The sequence below is a fragment of the Eptatretus burgeri genome, chromosome 11 (genome assembly GCF_056783735.1).
Source record: "Eptatretus burgeri isolate ZD-2024b chromosome 11, Ebu_testis_v1, whole genome shotgun sequence".
Taxonomy (NCBI): Eukaryota; Metazoa; Chordata; class Myxini; order Myxiniformes; family Myxinidae; genus Eptatretus; species Eptatretus burgeri.
The window spans coordinates 62,738,428-62,753,964 of NC_140971.1; the positions used below are offsets into that span (position 1 = coordinate 62,738,428).

At 40.5% G+C, this 15,537-nt stretch overlaps 1 protein-coding gene and 2 pseudogenes across 2 annotated transcripts in view; 2 read left to right on the plus strand and 1 right to left on the minus strand.

The window, feature by feature from the left end:
• LOC147017220 (high affinity 3',5'-cyclic-AMP phosphodiesterase 7A-like) overlaps window positions 1–15,537 on the minus strand; it is an 82,183-nt gene that overhangs the window by 57,701 nt on the left and 8,945 nt on the right. The gene's annotated exons all lie outside the window — the stretch shown is intronic.
• On the plus strand, window positions 665–11,655 carry LOC147017221 (uncharacterized; annotated as a pseudogene).
• LOC147017222 (uncharacterized) lies at window positions 11,661–13,504 on the plus strand (annotated as a pseudogene).

A 15,537-nucleotide genomic window follows, 5' to 3' on the forward strand; every position in this document is an offset into this window, starting at 1 on the left:
ATAGGCCTCAAATGAAAGAAAATAACAGAAGAGCTATAGAAAAGTGAAGAAAAGGAAAAAAAATAATGTAAGAGTTTAATTAGTCGTTAACATGAAAATTTAAGGAAAAAGAAAGAATGTAAAGATATGGAGTGAAAATGAGTAGGATAAGGACATAGCATGTGAGATTTGAACTTAGGTCACCTGCAGCATGAATTAGGGCTTCAGATTGGGAAACAAACAATACACCATCTGCGAATGTTTACCAACTGAAGGTTGCAGACAGACAGTAAACACCACAGTATAAAAACACAAACCAGTTTTTATATAAAATTTGATACCCATTTATGTACTTATTCTGTGCTGGTGCTGAAAAAAAAAACTTTTCAAGTGACTTAAGAACAATGGAGTTTTAATGAATGCAATTACTTGAAAAATAATCGACACCACACTGTAAAGTGAATGTATGCGGCACTTTTCAAATGACGTATTCCACTCCAGAATGCTCGGCACACATGCGCAGAAACCCCAAGAAACGTCGATGTTCAGGGCATCATAAAGTATATTGCGTGGCGGAGATAAGGATTGCTACTTGAAATGTCTCACAAAGCTTCTGAAAAAAAAAGCGGAAAATACTTGGAAAAGTACGTGAAAGCAAGGACTGCGTCTCTACACAACGAAAGACATGGATAACTTTCTCAGCTCACCGAACGGGAAGCTGCCCGTACTGCAAACTCCCAACCATGTGGACTGGTACAAGGCCAGAGTGGAAAGCCGCGACAGATCGCTAGTGAATGAACTGTTTATCTGGATTAGTTTCTTCCAAACACCAATGGGAAGGACATATCTGAGGCTTCTGAATGTGCAGGGTAAGATTTAAATGACGATATTTACTCTTTATAACATTAGGGGGGGGGGGAATGGGAGCTACAGGAACTGAGAGGGCTGTTATAAATACATTGTTTGTTTGGTTCCAGGGCCACAAGAGAAATTATGCCAGATTTTGCATATATTTCAAAAATTGAAGTGTGTGTGTGTGTGTGTGTGTGTGTGTGTGTGTGTGTGTGTGTGTGTGTGTGTGTGTGTGTGTGTGTGTGTGTGTGTGTGTGTGTGTGTGTGTGTGTGTTTTACATGTTGACTGTGGCCACTAATTGTATAAAACGGATATAATAGGAAACCAACAGCTCTCAGCCTCATTCACGGATATTTGTCCTATTCCTACATTTCCTGAGTCCAATTTTCATTCAGGAACAGAATCAATTATGGTTAACCATTTTGAAATTGCCACTCTTGTCTAAATGCTGGAAATTGTGTTTAAACAACTGTTTGAATCACAGATGTCACACTAATAACAGCAGGTTAAAAGTTCTCGGCAAGCCAAACCAAGTCACTGAAAATGCACACACAGCATTTGCATAAAAGGCCTCATTCAGCATTCATACGTCATTTTAAAAGTCCCGTATTGACCGCAGTCCTGAGAAGGCAAGTATGAAAAATAAACAATCATCTCGTGAAACAATGAAGATCAAGTCATTGATGCATGCAATGGTTAGGTCTCATAATTTTCACTTGGTTATTCTTTTTCAATCCGCAATCAATTTTTGCTTCGTTTTCCAGGCCTGGTCATTCTGGACGTAATAATGTTTCGTTTTAATGCAGAGCAATGAGCACACTTGAATAATGCAGCTTTATACTCATGGACAGTGTTAGGACCAGGCGCCATTTATAGCCTGAGGATAGAGAGGATGAGTGTTAGGACAGTATTAAGGCCGGTAGGGGTCTTTCAGTCAGAGAGAGTAGTTAATGCATGGAATGGTCGTCCATGAAAGGTAGTGACAGTAGAGGGGGAAGATATGTATAAAATTGGAATGAGATAGGAACCTTGATGCATTGGAGATAGAGGGGTATGGGGATGTTGGCAGGACTTGTAGGTTGCCTGTGTGTGGATGGGTAATGGTTTCTGGGGTTGGTGCAGCACAGGCATTATGAGCCAAATGGCCTCCTCCTGTGCCAAAGTCTCATGTGTATACTCATCTTTACCAATCACTTCATGACTTTACACCATCATCGGTTTTTTTTCCTAAAGGCCCGGTCACACCTTGACGTTTTAGCCAACGTATGCCGATTTTTGAATTTTTTTTCTAAAACGCTGGCACACGTTGAATACGTTATGGGTAAGTTTTGATAACATTGAGAGCACGCTGAAAAACACTGCCATACGTCGTTGTACGTTGGCTTTAAACGTTGTACTTTTTGGTTGTCCTCAAATTTTTTCATGCTTGAAATTTCACGACGTATGACTCACACGTTCCGCTACGCTGGCCACAAGTTGTATGCACGGTCTGCGATCGTTGACAGACGTCAACACATGCTACTTGTAAGTTAATCATAAGTTGAGACACGCCGAGGTAATGTTTAGCGTACCCGAAACTTATTTCTAACCTATGATTAACGTGTTGTTGGCACGTTACACGATCGTTGCCACACATCGACAGACATTACTTTTAAGTTACTCATAGGCTGAAAGACGTCGGTATAATGGGTCGTCCTTGCGTCAGCGTCCACGGCCACGGCCAGGACACTTATTTGCAGCATTCTTCAAACTTTTCTTCGGCATGACGAGGATGTTCACACTTCGATGTCTAGCTTGGCTATGATTCCAATTGTCCATCGGCAGCGTCTATTTAAAATAGTCGAGTTTGAGCGTTTTAACACGTTCAGAAGAAACGCTTCAAATTTCCAAACCCCAGCGTCAAAAAACAAAGGTGAGTGACAGCAATTTAAATCGTTCATTGTAAACAATGAAAATAGTTGAGTGGTACCGTTTAAAAGTCGTTGAGTGTAAAAAAAAAATCCAATTGTTGAGCGCAAGCGTCTACTTTCAATCGTGGAGATGCAGCCATTTAAATCGTTGAGTGGCAGCCTATGAACCTACCCGTGGACACGCGGACGCAAGGAGGATCCATCATAACCCACACCCTCCCCTCACACTCACCTACTACTGCCAACATGAACAAACTACTACTAATACTAATACTGATACTGATACTGTTACTGCTGACATGGACATCGACTCAAAAAGGAACTCGAAAACACTGTTGGGTTCCCTTTTATGAGCAGCATTTTTATATACCAATTTCCAAAACCGCTGGGAACACGTCTTTATATGGCAGTTGTAAGCTGGAAACACGTTCATTTTTTTTTGTCGACCGGAAGACGTCATTGGAATACGTCTACATACGTCGATGTGTGTTGGGACTACGTAAAGAATTGGTTCAAAGCACGTCAAATATAAGTTAGAAATAAGTTGCGCGTAAAAAAGACATTACCGCGACGTGTTTCGACTTATGAGTAGCTTATAAGTAGCGTTTTTGGACGTGTGTAAGCGTCCACATATCGTGTGTAAAACTTATCCCCATCGCATGCGGAACGTGTGTCATACGCCGAGTATGTCGTAAAATTTTGAACATGTTTAAAATTTCTTGACGTGCTCTACTTACTACGACGTATGATAGCGTACTTTAGCGTTCTACTCACGTATACCAAACTTACTCATACCGTATTTGACGTGCCCCAACGTTTTAGACACATTTTTCTTAGGTCGACATACGCTGGCAAGATCGCCAAGGTGTGACCGCGATGTTGTCACTTCCATTTCTACGGCAGTTATGATTCGAATTGTTGTGCGTCAGCCTTTTAATAGGCTACGTCACGACATCGTCGGCGATGCGTGCAACGCGCTATGCCTAAGTTAGACTATCGTTGGGCATCGGTTGTGTAGGCCAACAACAGGTTCAGCATTCGTTGGTATAAGTTATCTATAACACAACAAAACGTTCTGTGTCCATTACTAATATGTTATGCATACGACCAACTAGTTATGAATACGTCCGAATCTTAAAAAAAAACATCAAAAGTTCAACGTCAGCCAGCGTTTTACATACATTTTAATACGTTGCCATCGCTGGCTAAAACGTCAAGGTGTGACCGGGCCTTAAGGAAAGAAAAGATCCAACAAAGTAAAACGAAGACTTAAAGATCATATGGTATTCGAGATATTTAGTTTATATGCCTTGTGACACTTAAGCAACTTGGCAGACATTATTAGAGTAAAAAATAAAAACTTTAAAACAGGAAAGAATTCACTGTATATGGAACTAGTCATCACATATCGGAATAATTAGTCGAACTTCGTCCTTGAGATGACCATTTCAATTACAGAGATGCCTTCATCAAGCGAACACACAAGGACCATGCTGGAAGACTGCTCCATCAATTACACCTCACAGGAAAGATGGATGAAGAAGGATGGATGGGACAGCATTTGGAGATGGGTAGTAAAGCCTCATCCATGAAACCAAAAAGTTTTGTAAATTTGGATAAATTTGGATCAGGTTAGCTGATGTTGCAACTGCAGATAGTTCTGCTGCAAAAGTTGAAGGTATTAAATCAAATAAAAAAATTAGTTTTAAAATAAAGGCACCTTGTGTTACATGCTCTAAGGGAAATGTAATGTCTCTGTTGTGTTTGTGAAGAAAATGAAATATATATATATATATATATATATATATATATATATATATATATATATATATATATATATATATATATATATATATATATAAATATATATATATATATATATATATATATATATATATATATATATATATATATATATATATGCATAAGGATGGAACTACCAGCTTGGATAGCATTATATGAAAGACGTATATAACCGGCCAAGTGCTGTTGAAAGTGGTTTCCATTGCTACACTGCTGCCTGCTAGATACAAGTTGCCCGACGTAGGCTTTGGAAGCTTTTTTTTGAAATGCCAGGCCACCCCACTCCATGGTTATGCATCTTTCACAGACTGCAACCCAATCTGGAAGTTCTGTTTTAACTTTAATCTATTTCATTATTTTCTGGCTACATTTCAAAATCTTCATCAACTGTCTCATGGATGCCTAAACAGGGTGGAAGTGTGGTAGGTCATGATCTTTAGTCATGACCCTTGCAGAAAGTGACGAGGGGTTCATGGTCATCGTTCCCATTAAGAGGTACTAGTTGTACTCCCTTGCAGGACGGCATACCAGCTCATGTCCCAGGGGGAATTCCACTTCATGCTGGTGCACAATGGTACCCAAACAGAAAACGGCTAGAACGCGACCATGCGTTCCAGCACTGTGGACTATGATGTATGTGTTTTTGAATGACCATGAGCTTTGACCTTTGGCCCAAGCTGCATGTGTATTGATTTCACAACATTTGATGAACCGTGTGCTTTGGTCTTGTTTGTTGTTTTTTTCTTCTTTTATTGTATACAGTCAATGCTTGTGAAAGAGCTAGAACACTAAACGAATCGGGACACAACAGAGCAAAAGTAACAGCAGGGTGAAGGATAAAATAGAGGGAGACTAGGACAAATAATGCGTGTGGGGACAAATGAGGGGTCGGAGAGGATGCATGGGGTGGACAAGATGGATACAGAAGCAAACTTTCAGGCAGGAAAAACTGCAAATTTGGAAGGACGTGGATTTGTGGGAGAGGGGCGGAGGGTCGGAGGGTGGTTGACAGGGGTAGAAAAGATCATGGCTTTGAAAGTGGGAGGATCTGAGATGAGTGGTGAACAGCAAGGGCATTGATTACTATGGAAAAGTGGGGGCAACATGGGAGCGTAGAGCACGGAACACGAAACCAATATGGCATGGCGGGCCCCGGGGAATTTTGGATTCTGAGCACTTTATGGCCACTTATGCTTCCTTTACTGGGAAAATTATTTGGGGTGGGGGGGGGGGAAATCAACTTCATTCTGTGTACTGTACAGTCCAAAAAATAAAAATAAAGGAAAAGGAACACAAAAATATTGAAGTTAGTTGAGTAAGTGGTGAGAACAGCTCCATAAGTCGCAAACGACACTCCAAACTGCTAACGTTTTTACAAGACAAAAAAGCAAATAAAACATCGGAATTCCTCCGGATCTTTTGTAATCGAGTCTAAAGCAACATAATAGACTGTGAAAATGTCTGAAAATGTATAATGAAGGCGAAAACGATCGAAATAGAAAGCCTGTCGTTGTATGCTCTCCCACTGGGAGCAGGACTACAGGGCACAGATTTACATGGAATCTCAACCTTTATCTTAGGAGTTATGAGTCTTACTTTCTCTGGCATATTTGGTTGAGATCAGCCAAGGAACGGCCAAATGCATCCATCAAAGACAGACACTAAAAGGAGCAGGACACAATACAGAGCGGCTGTGGCCAAGCTTAGCTGCATAGGCCAAGTGAGTGTGGCCGAATATAATTTATTTTGTTTAGGCTGTACAGCATAGATGTGAACAACATTACCAAAAAGCATAGTATCTGTTAATATTCCTCTCGCTAAGTAATCAATCACTCATTCAAACTTTTCCTAAAATGTAACTAAATCAATTGCAAGGTAAACTGCTTCTTAAATCGTTTGTGGGTGAACAATTTTTTTTGTTTTTCAACCAGAGAAGTTTGTTGGGGGAGGGCAATCGATATGCTATCCCCCTCATCCAAAAAGTGAGCAGGAAACTTGTACGCCCCCCCCCCCATCACCCATCCACCACTGATCAATTCCCAAAATTAACGGCTGTCTTGAAGACTTGGAAGGAAGAATGAGATTTAAGAGAATGTGGAAGTCGGTTCCACAGGTGGGGAAAAAACAGAGGAACAAATGAGTGGAGGTGAGCAGCTATTATTTTGAGGAGTTTCATCAGAAGGGAGTTGACAGTTGGATGGACAATGTTTGCTCTGCATAAATTTTGGGGGAGGGGGGACGGAAGGGGGGACGACAAAGAACAAACAGAGCAGTGGGTGAAAGATGAGAAAGGAGGTGGGAGAAGACAGAGAGACCACCGACCTGTCTGCGATGGTGTAGTGATAAGCCCAGAGATTCAGCTTCATCGTGGGAGATTGCAATAATGTTGAAAGCCTTGGTTTCGATGACGTCAAGCTGAGCAAGGTATGAGGCAAGAGAGCCAGCCCAGGAGAGGGCAATACTCTATCAAGTTGCGGATGAAGGCCTTGAAGGTGGATTGGAGTTCAGAAGTGCCAAAGAAGGACTTTGTACAATGGAGGATGCCAAGTCAGCGGCTGGATTTGAAGGCCTACTTTTAAATATGGTTTACCCACGAAAGATCACGGCTGATAGTCAGTGAGATCCAGGAGTTTGAATGACTTAACTTAAGTCCAAGGTGGAGTAACCCGGTCTGAATCCAACTTGGTGATCTGAGATGAGGTGGTTGGAGAAAAGGAAGGATTTCATATCAGCTGTGATGATGGATTCCTTGATGATTGGAAGTAAGCTTATAGGTCTGCAGTTAAAGGGATCGATTTTTGCACCTTTTTGCCATGCACGCGAAGTGAAAAGCGGGGGTTAAGCAATTGGTTCATGTCTGTCCATATGTCCATAAACGTCAGTTTTTGATGGAGGAACAACTTAATTTCAATTGAATGTTGTATTTTGAATACGAATCGGAGTATGCCGTTTTATACAGTACTTTGGCTATGAATTTATCCTGATTGCACATGAGCAGAGAATAAAAAAAAAAATGACCGTTTTTACAGCCATTTTTCCCTGCTGTGCAGGGGTTTGGCTTTTTCTTGAGGCAATGTTTTATGGCCGGATGCCCTTCCTGACGCCAACCCTGGTCGCCTCTTACGACACACAGGGATATGGTACACCTATTCTAACCGGGGCATACACCGGGACCAGTACACTAGCACTCATTTCGCCAACCTCGGAAGGATGACAGGCTGAGTCAACCCCCTGGTGTTAATTCAGCAGCCAACGGGGCTTAAACTCAGGACCCTGGGATCCCAAGCCACCATCCTAACCACTAAGCCAACACCAGGCTAACATGAGCAGAGAGGAGTGAGATAATTTTTTTTACTCTGTCTGTCAGTCAAACAAAACTGAAAATCATTCCAAGAAGGAAACTTACTGTTTTTTAAGGATGTTATAAAGGAAACATACAACAGGCACAAATAACTAATGTAACATATTACATTGGGTGATGTAATAAACAATGCATCAATGGTGGTAAATTCTGGAATTAATTTTTTTGAATATGACCTTTACAATCTTTATTTTATTTAAATTGAATTATATACACTGGAGAACACAAATTGCCTTTTTAACAGTTCCAATAACCTCCAGTTTTGCAGTACTTGGACATGTTAAATATGGTGGTGTATAAGACTACTTCAATTGCGCTAAACTTCCGGATGTTTTTAAAACGAAATTTCAAATCATTATTTTATTTCGATTGAAGTATATACTTAACACTGCATGGGACAACGTGTTCTATGAACTCTCTAGTTAGCTCACCTGGAATGTAGTTCTGCAGAGCTTATGGGATGGCGCATTGTCCATCCATAAACATTTATAACTTCTCTGAAACTACACACAAAGTTTCGATGAAACTTGGCCACAACCTTCATCACACGGTATGTACGAAAGTTTGTTCACAGCATTAAAAAACAATAAATAAATAAATAAAATCAGGCCCTAAGGGGTCTACTGGGGGCTACCCCCAGAAATAGGTTTTTGCTTTCTTCCCAGAAACTCCACATACAATTCTGATGAAACTTGACTACAACCTTAATCACCCATGATGTACCAAAGTTTATCCACACTATTTAAAAGAAAAAAAATTGGGGTTTAAGGGGCTTTACAGAAGGAAGGGAGGAATGCTCCCCAAAATAGGTATTTGCTATAACAATGGTTCATTGGTATATTTTGCTGATTCCATCCAATGGTGACTTCCTCCTCAGTATCATTATTCTATCAGGTGAATGTCAAGGGGTATTGGCCCTATTTATTTTGTAATGCAATGATGCTGACTGATTTCCGAGCAGATAGAAGATTACCTCAAGCAAATTAGAGAGTGAACAGAGAAGGAGGATGTGTAAGAGCAGAAGTGCAGGTTTTAGGCCACATTCACTGATGCCATTCAGTCAAGTTGCAGAATCAGTCAAGGATTACCAGAATCCTCTCCATCTTCTCAAGTGCAAAAGACACAAAATCCCAGAAAAGTTGGGTGTGACTGGGTAAGGTGGGTACAGAGAGCGAGGGAATGGGGGACACAAGATTTGGAAGGAAGGACAGTATCGAGGCATTCGGCCTTCTCAAAAGCCGAGTCGGCTGGAGTGCCATTTGAATGAGGGAAGGGATGGAAAGGGAGCATCCTCCGGAGACAGACTTAGCAAGCGCCACCAGGTTTTACAGGAGGGAGAATAGTTTGAATGCTCAATCTTGATGTTGAACAGATGTTGTTTTTTGGCTCTCCTGAGAGTGGACACACACTTGATGTGGGCTTTCTGGAATGAGCTGAGATTGCCTTTGGGCAGGTTAACTTTCCATGAGGAGAAGGCAAGTGGTTTCAGAGCAACTGCCTCATTGCAGGATTCTCTGTACCATGAGTGGGAAGAATAGGAGGATAACTGAAGATGAGATGGAATGAATCTGTGCATAAGATAATTTCCAGGCCGAGTTAATGTCAGGACAGTTTATATGGGAGACCAGACGGTCTTAGAGATGAAGTACACATGCTTAGCTTTGTTATCCTCTTTCCTTGTTTGTTTTTAACCTTTTTTGCTAAAAAAAAAATATATATATATTGTAGACAGAGATTACAGGCAGGGAGCGAGAAACACAAACACATCGACCCCCCCCCCCCCAGGGGTGGCCTGGAAATTTGAAATAAGAAGCGCCTGAAGCCTACGTACATACCGACTGATGCTGTGGTTAGCAGTTGAGCAGCTGGCACTGCTTTCTGCAGTGGGCAGTTCTGTGTGTTTCACAGACTGCAACCAAACGAAAATTCGTATTTACATTTTGATATCTGTTTTCCTGGGTTGGAATTTAGAGATTACACATAAGTACAAATACAGTATAAATATACACAAACATGCATAACAAATTATCCAGTATATATGCATCCACAAATTGCCTGATGGAAGACGGATACGACTAACCGCAGTTCAGCGAAAAGCTAATTTTGACATTTACATTACATATTCTAATATGCAACCAGAAATAAAATTCAGAAGTCCCATGTAATAATGAGGTGGCTTACCCAGTATGTAAGAAAATGTATGAAGTCATATAAAGAGTGGTCTGACCAAAGGTTGAACCAATGAGAACGATTGTTATCGATTCCAAAATATCCAACCAGTGAGACTTTCTTTAAATTTTATGTGTGTTGAAAAAAAGATATTTTTCTTTCCAGTGGATATGTTGAGATGCTATGTACTCCTATAGAAACGTACTGCACCAACTTTGAATTCTGCTATTTAGCACAAGTTCCAATTTGAGATTATTTTTCCATTTGGACTGAGACGCAGCATGAGTAATTGGAAGAATATAAATGAATTATGTCATCGAGTCAACCCTCATTGATCTGAGACATGAGTAAATACAAATCGTGCAATTGTGGGGGAAAAAAATGCTCCTGGGGAAAAATAAAACGTCTCATTTGGAAACAAAGGCAAAAATAAGATGAAGAGGAAGAAGAATAAGAGAAAAATTTGTATGAGGATGAGAAGAGCAAGATTGCGGTGAGTAAGAGATATTAGGTATGAGGTAAGAGGAAGACAGGACAAGTCGGAGAAGATAAAATAAGACAGTACGAGTAAGAGAAGAGAAGACAGTACGAGTCAGAGAAGAGAAGACATTACGAGTAAGAGAAGAGAAGACAGTACGAGTAAGAGAAGAGAAGACAGTACGAGTAAGAGAAGAGAAGACAGTACGAGTAAGAGAAGAGAAGACAGTACGAGTAAGAGAAGAGAAGAGAAGAGAAGACAGTACGAGTAAGAGAAGAAAAGAGAAGACAGTATGAGTAAGAGAAGACAGTACGAGTAAGAGAAGAAAAGAGAAGACAGTATGAGTAAGAGAAGACAGTACGAGTAAGAGAAGAAAAGAGAAGACAGTATGAGTAAGAGAAGACAGTACGAGTAAGAGAAGAGAAGACAGTAAGAGTAAGAGAAGAGAAGAGAAGAGAAGACAGTACGAGTAAGAGAAGAAAAGAGAATACAGTACGAGTAAGAGAAGAGAAGAGAATACAGTACGAGTAAGAGAAGAGAAGACAGTACGAGTAAGAGAAGAGAAGACAGTACGAGTAAGAGAAGAGAAGAGAAGAGAAGACAGTACGAGTAAGAGAAGAAAAGAGAAGACAGTATGAGTAAGAGAAGACAGTACAAGTAAGAGAAGAGAAGACAGTAAGAGTAAGAGAAGAGAAGAGAAGACAGTACGAGTAAGAGAAGAAAAGAGAAGACAGTACGAGTAAGAGAAGAAAAGAGAATACAGTATGAGTAAGAGAAGAGAAGACAGTAAGAGTAAGAGAAGAGAAGAGAAGAGAAGACAGTACGAGTAAGAGAAGAAAAGAGAAGACAGTACGAGCAAGAGAAGAGAAGACAGTAAGAGTAAGAGAAGAGAAGAGAAGAGAAGACAGTACGAGTAAGAGAAGAGAAGAGAAGACAGTACGAGTAAGAGAAGAGAAGACAGTAAGAGTAAGAGAAGAGAAGAGAAGAGAAGACAGTACGAGTAAGAGAAGAAAAGAGAAGACAGTACGAGTAAGAGAAGAGAAGACAGTACGAGTAAGAGAAGAAAAGAGAAGACAGTACGAGTAAGAGAAGAAAAGAGTAGACAGTATGAGTAAGAGAAGACAGTACGAGTAAGAGAAGAGAAGACAGTACGAGTAAGAGAAGAGAAGACAGTAAGAGTAAGAGAAGAGAAGAGAAGAGAAGACAGTACGAGTAAGAGAAGAAAAGAGAATACAGTATGAGTAAGAGAAGAGAAGACAGTACGAGTAAGAGAAGAGAAGACAGTAAGAGTAAGAGAAGAGAAGAGAAGAGAAGACAGTACGAGTAAGAGAAGAAAAGAGAATACAGTATGAGTAAGAGAAGAGAAGACAGTACGAGTAAGAGAAGAGAAGACAGTAAGAGTAAGAGAAGAGAAGAGAAGAGAAGACAGTACGAGTAAGAGAAGAAAAGAGAAGACAGTACGAGTAAGAGAAGAGAAGAGAAGACAGTACGAGTAAGAGAAGAGAAGACAGTACGAGTAAGAGAAGAGAAGACAGTACGAGTAAGAGAAGAGAAGACAGTACGAGTAAGAGAAGAGAAGACAGTACGAGTAAGAGAAGAGAAGACAGTACGAGTAAGAGAAGAGAAGACAGTACGAGTAAGAGAAGAGAAGAGAAGAGAAGACAGTACGAGTAAGAGAAGAAAAGAGAAGACAGTATGAGTAAGAGAAGACAGTACGAGTAAGAGAAGAGAAGACAGTAAGAGTAAGAGAAGAGAAGAGAAGAGAAGACAGTACGAGTAAGAGAAGAAAAGAGAATACAGTACGAGTAAGAGAAGAGAAGAGAATACAGTACGAGTAAGAGAAGAGAAGACAGTACGAGTAAGAGAAGAGAAGGCAGTACGAGTAAGAGAAGAGAAGAGAAGAGAAGACAGTACGAGTAAGAGAAGAAAAGAGAAGACAGTATGAGTAAGAGAAGACAGTACAAGTAAGAGAAGAGAAGACAGTAAGAGTAAGAGAAGAGAAGAGAAGACAGTATGAGTAAGAGAAGAAAAGAGAAGAGATGAGAAGAGAAGACAGTATGAGTCAGAGAACAGAAGACAGTACGAGTAAGAGAAGAGAAGAGATGAGAAGAGAAGAGAAGACAGTACGAGTAAGAGAAGAGAAGACAGTACGAGTAAGAGAAGAGAAGACAGTACGTGTAAGAGAAGAGAAGACAGTATGAGTAAGAGAAGAGAAGAGAAGAGAAGACAGTACGAGTAAGAGAAGAAAAGAGAAGACAGTACGAGTAAGAGAAGAAAAGAGAAGACAGTACGAGTAAGAGAAGAAAAGAGAAGACAGTACGAGTAAGAGAAGAAAAGAGAAGACAGTACGAGTAAGAGAAGAAAAGAGAAGACAGTACGAGTAAGAGAAGAGAAGACAGTACGAGTAAGAGAAGAGAAGACAGAACGAGTAAGAGAAGAGAAGACAGTACGAGTAAGAGAAGAGAAGACAGTACGAGTAAGAGAAGAGAAGACAGTACGAGTAAGAGAAGAGAAGACAGTACGAGTAAGAGAAGAGAAGAGAAGAGAAGAGAAGACAGTACGAGTAAGAGAAGAAAAGAGAAGACAGTATGAGTAAGAGAAGACAGTACGAGTAAGAGAAGAGAAGACAGTAAGAGTAAGAGAAGAGAAGACAGTACGAGTAAGAGAAGAGAAGACAGTACGAGTAAGAGAAGAGAAGACAGTACGAGTAAGAGAAGATAAGACAGTACGAGTAAGAGAAGAGAAGACAGTAAGAGCAAGAGAAGAGAAGACAGTACGAGCAAGAGAAGAGAAGACAGTACGAGCAAGAGAAGAGAAGACAGTACGAGTAAGAGAAGAGAAGACAGAACGAGTAAGAGAAGAGAAGACAGAACGAGTAAGAGAAGAGAAGACAGTACGAGTAAGAGAAGAGAAGACAGTACGAGCAAGAGAAGAGAAGACAGTACGAGTAAGAGAAGAGAAGACAGTACGAGTTAGAGAAGAGAAGACAGTACGAGTAAGAGAAGAGAAGACAGTACGAGTAAGAGAAGAGAAGACAGTACGAGTAAGAGAAGAGAAGACAGTACGAGTTAGAGAAGAGAAGACAGTACGAGTAAGAGAAGAGAAGACAGAACGAGTAAGAGAAGAGAAGACAGTACGAGTAAGAGAAGAGAAGACAGTACGAGTTAGAGAAGAGAAGACAGTACGAGTAAGAGAAGAGAAGACAGAACGAGTAAGAGAAGAGAAGACAGTACGAGCAAGAGAAGAGAAGACAGTACGAGTAAGAGAAGAGAAGACAGTACGAGTTAGAGAAGAGAAGACAGTACGAGTTAGAGAAGAGAAGACAGTACGAGTAAGAGAAGAGAAGACAATACGAGTAAGAGAAGAAAAAACAATACGAGTAAGAGAAGAGAAGACAGTACGAGTAAGAGAAGAGAAGAAAGTACGAGCAAGAGAAGAAAAGACAGTAAGAGCAAGAGAAGAGAAGACAGTACGAGCAAGAGAAGAGAAGACAATACGAGTAAGAGAAGAGAAGACAGTACGAGTAAGAGAAGAAAAGACAATACGAGTAAGAGAAGAGAAGACAGTATGAGTAAGAGAAGAGAAGACAAGACAGTAAGAGTAAGAGAAGGGAGTATGAGGATGAGAAAGAGAAGGAACAGGAAGTGGAATCAGGAAAGTCAATGAAGGAGGAAAAGAAATGCACTTGAACGTTTTGCATATACTGTCCAATGAATGATTCCATTTCACAGATTCATGAAATGGATGAATCTTATCAAGTAAACACAACTTTTGGTGTAAACATGATACAGTTGGAGAATTAAAAATAAAGAAAAGCAAAGAAACACAGCTCGACTGGGAATTTCCAAATGTGTGCAAACATTGCTCGAGGGAGAAAAAAAGAAATTCAAATATCAAAATATGATTTAATGCCTTGGAGAATTTTGTTCTTCTTCTCGTTACATACTCATCAGCAGCGTCACCCATCAGATAAGCAATGTGCGTCATAGGCCTGGCAAAGCTTGCCTATATTGGTCCCAAGGCGAGATCAAACAGTCCTGGCGTCTCCTCGTGGCTGGCATCATTGCCAGGTGATGCACTCAAGAGCGAGGCAAGAATGAAAATAAAACAATTGTACAATAGCAATGCCTTTCACTCATCTACTTGTTCTTCTTTGAAGTCTGACAACATTCCGTTTTGCTGCATTTCCCCAATCTATTCCATGACACCCCTTCCAAAACTTGTAGAAAAGAAAGGTGATAGTGAAAATGTGCTCCCTCACCCCTCCCCATTTCACAATTAGTCTCACAATGCCTGCAATTTAAGACTGCTGAATTGTTGATCTACTGCTTCTTGCTCCGTGCGTCACAAGCTTGAGGAGACGTCAGTTTGCGGTGTGTGGGAAAGCACAACAGTTCGCAGAAGGAATTGCAGTACCAAATGGTTGCAACTGCCCTCGCCTCTCCTGTGTTTCTCACAAAAAAAACCTCAGGTCGCCATTTCCAAGGTGCCTGCGTGATGCTGCTCATGCAAAGCAGGGCAGGTACTCCGACGGAGAGAGTGTAAAAAAGCAAAGCCTGCATTACGTCGGCAATTTTATCAAGAAAATTGTGTGTATCTGGGATTAATGACTGCAATCATGCAAGCAACGAGCAACATATTTTGCTTACTTTGATGAAAAAAAAAACAACGTCGTACCATTCTGGCCGAACATTGCCTCCTGGATATACACCCCATTGTAATACACCCCATGTCCCATACATTGAAAGGCGTTCAAAAGGTTTTCAGAACAAGATACTCACAATAGTACAAGACATGCAGTGGTTAGATTTTAACACACAGTGTACATGTGTGATCATCGAGTGAGGACATTCCATTCTAGCTAATTGTGCACACGTTTAATAAGTTAGTGGTTTAAATAATAAGTTGGTGTTTATTTATTTCTCTTCCAAGGAACTTCAATGCAGAAGCCCATAAATCTTGCACAGGGGTTGCCAACATATAG